This window comes from Triticum dicoccoides, chromosome 7A (genome assembly GCF_002162155.2).
Source record: "Triticum dicoccoides isolate Atlit2015 ecotype Zavitan chromosome 7A, WEW_v2.0, whole genome shotgun sequence".
Classification (NCBI taxonomy): domain Eukaryota; kingdom Viridiplantae; phylum Streptophyta; class Magnoliopsida; order Poales; family Poaceae; genus Triticum; species Triticum dicoccoides.
The window spans coordinates 618392502-618395729 of record NC_041392.1 but is presented as its reverse complement, the minus strand read 5'-3'; the positions used below and the strand labels follow the sequence as shown (position 1 = coordinate 618395729).

At 43.1% G+C, this 3228-nt stretch overlaps 1 long non-coding RNA gene across 1 annotated transcript; it reads right to left on the bottom strand.

Moving 5' to 3' along the window:
* Nucleotides 1-1086: 1086 nt before the first annotated feature.
* On the bottom strand, nucleotides 1087-2507 carry LOC119328291. Its single transcript, XR_005158907.1, has 4 exons — nucleotides 2245-2507; nucleotides 1890-2150; nucleotides 1285-1412; nucleotides 1087-1168 (listed from the first exon to the last, which is right to left on the bottom strand). It is a non-coding gene; the product is annotated as an uncharacterized LOC119328291 (long non-coding RNA).
* Nucleotides 2508-3228: the final 721 nt, after the last annotated feature.

Genomic DNA, 3228 nt, shown 5'->3' with positions numbered 1-3228 from the left:
TAATACAATTACATACGTATACAAATACGTGCACATGTACAATATGCTAGACCCTATTTTACATTGTTCACAAGAGAATGAGAGAAGACCATGATCTTCCCAGGCTCTGCATGTAAGAGGAGCAACAGACCTAATTGAACTACAGTTTGTTGATCGAACATGCGGCGGGTCGTGGGCGATGTTGGCGCCTGTGCTCTCCCAGGTGAGGCGGTGAGGAGGCAACGATGGCAGTGCGCCTGTTGAATGGCGGCCATGGAGCTCCAAATTGGAGGAGGAGAGGGTGGTCTCCAGTCTTGCTCCATCGGTTGGTAGCCATGGAGCCCCAATTTAGAGGTTGAATGGATGTTGGGTTCCACCATACTTATGAAGAAAGATAAATGCAGTGTTTCGGTTGGACCGAACTCGGGAACTGTCTAGCTGTCAAAATTTGTGATGTGAGCAAAACCATGGACAGATATAAACTGAAAACCAAATACAATTTATTTTATACAAGTACGCTTTGAGAAAAAATGCCCACATAAAAAGGGTCCAAAGTTGATGATGAGAGGCAAACTAATATACCCCTATTTGAAGTATGGTCATGGAAGCAACCTGCATTGGAAGGGTGTGCCATGGTCCAGTAAGTATGACCCTTACGAAAATTGGTAACTAAACAATGCAAGGAATCTATGAACAGTGCATATAGAAATCTGAATGGTATATAAATGAAAAATTACCACTTACTCAATAGGTCCAGTGAGATACGATGTAGCACTTTGGCAGTCAAATTATCTTGCAAAATGCAAATACAGTACATAAATTATTGGATTTGCCACCTGAATAGCAAATTTAGGTTAAAATTTTATGTCGACAAACACATATCAGTTCCGGTAGGTAATATGCAGTGAAGACTCCGTATTGCCAACGTATCACACAGCTGCTACATTGCCATTATGAAAGGACAAAGCAGAGTAGAGCTAGCAGCAACTGAAAGTCTGAAGACTAAAACTATCTAGCCTCTGCACCACGGCTAGCTCTACTATGTGAACTATTTGCTACAGAGTTAATAAATGTCTGAATGACTACCAACACGAACATGAGTTGCATCCTTGTTTGATTTACTCCATTGATCCCAATCCAATTTCTTCACTCCTTGAAGCCACAACGTTTCACTTCCTGACATAGCATCCTGTTCATCAGTCATGTTCTCAGTGTACTGTACATTTGCCATTTGCTGAAGAGTTTCTACATGGTACATCAATTTAAACTTCAGACAGCAAGAAAGTTTTGACATAGCCAACAAACCTCAAGTACAAGAAGCTCAGTACCCAATCCTTTCGTCGGTTGATTAACTATGTATTGGAAAAGGCATTTAAGCTCCATGGAAAGATGCTTCTTGTAGCTGTTCAAGTTTATTGGTTCAGAATAGAAGCCTGAAGATAAAGATTGAAGATAATCACAATACTGCGAAGGAAAACACAAGCACCCCAGCGATTAGAAGGTATATAGAACTACTGCTTGCATTTTCAAAGCATTAGGATTGAAGACTAATCCAAAGAGCCATAATTATCCAATGCAATTAACCAAAATAATAACAAAATCTGTAGTCTTGGCAAATCGGTGATATTTCGGTGTACACTTCTATTGATAAAAGGTTAATATTTTCTTATCATTGGACATTTGGATTCAATCTACATGCTTGCAAATTCAAAACAAAATCAACATAGCAATTTTCAGGAACCGAGCAAAGGCAGATCGAGTGCATCTTTAGTAGTACGTACGAACTGAACAAACATTTGACAGTAGCATCGACATTGCTATTTCTACAACACCACCTAAACAAAGAAACTCGAATAAATTCTAATTTCACCGTGTTTTGCAATATAAAACCACAAATAAATTAATTCTACCTTGTTGGAGCCTGTAGTAGTCAGAGCTTGTCGTCGACCACGTTTCCCGCATCAGAGAGCACATCCTTGAGATCACCAAACGATTTAGCCAGTAGCTCATTCCCGAGCACCTTGCCTTCAAACAACAGAGACCACCATGCAGACTCCCTTGATTGCAGACTTGAGCCCCCCAATTTCTTCTGCAAACCTGGCTTCGCAGACCCAGGGATCACAACTATCGAAATGGGAGCTTGAGAGGATGGCTTAGGAACCAAATGCACCCTAAATCATCATATGGAAATTGGTTTGTTTATGGATGTGCCAAAAAAATAAGCTAACTACAATACTTACAATACAATGGTTATGAAATTCTTACACAGGGAGGAAGCATGCAAACAATGGCTATCCTTCATCGCAAGTATTTCTTCAAGAATATCCAACATTTTTCCAGACTGAGCTCATGTTGATTTCAGAAAAGCAAGATAGCCGTTCTTCTCCTGTTTGAAAAGGCAGTTCTCATAAATATAACAAAACGAATACAACTGACTAGGAAGTACTTGTTTGCTTGTGCAAGTGATTGAGAGGAAATACACCTTTTTTAAGGAGCTATGGGTCTCGCCCCCCTATTTCCAACAAACACTCAACCTATTAGAACTAACAAGGTTATTCGAAGGTTGCAATTTTGTCACGGGGTAGAAAACTGGCAACACGGGAATGGAAACCAATATTCTTTCATCGGTTGTCTGGAGCTAACAAATTAGGATTGTCCTCACCTGCACTCCCAAGAACTTCAGGATTCAGACTGCCATACCGCCGCTTGCAATGCTCAAATGTTGCAGGTTTCACAGGGCACATCCAATTGCTGCAACCAAAGTGTGAGATGGCCAACAATATGTTCCGGCCATCTAAGACAGGCAGTGTGGTATCGAGCTCGGTCGAGTGATCGTCCGGACCAGATTTAATGAGAGAGGGGGCAGCCTTGGGGATCAGCCGAGAGTGGGGAAGGGATGAGGAGGGTACTGGTGGTGTGATAGTGAGGAGCCATGGTGGGGGGCGGAAGAGGTCGCTGCACCTCGTGCCGTTGGCCATGGAGGGGGAGGGCGGGGGAGAAGGATCACCCAGATCCAAGCCCGCAACCGCCGGCCGGTCACCGGAGCCGCCACCTGAATAGCAAATCCTAGTCTATCTTGTGTTTCCCCCGCAGTCACAACGGTAGCGACGCAGACGGTGAGACAGGAGAAGAATCCGAAGATAAGCCGACGGACATTCCCTCACAATTGTAACGGTTGATGCATCGCGGAAGTCGTGGCTAGAGTGAAAACCGACGAGGTTGCTCAAGCAAGGTGGTAGTCCTTTGTGA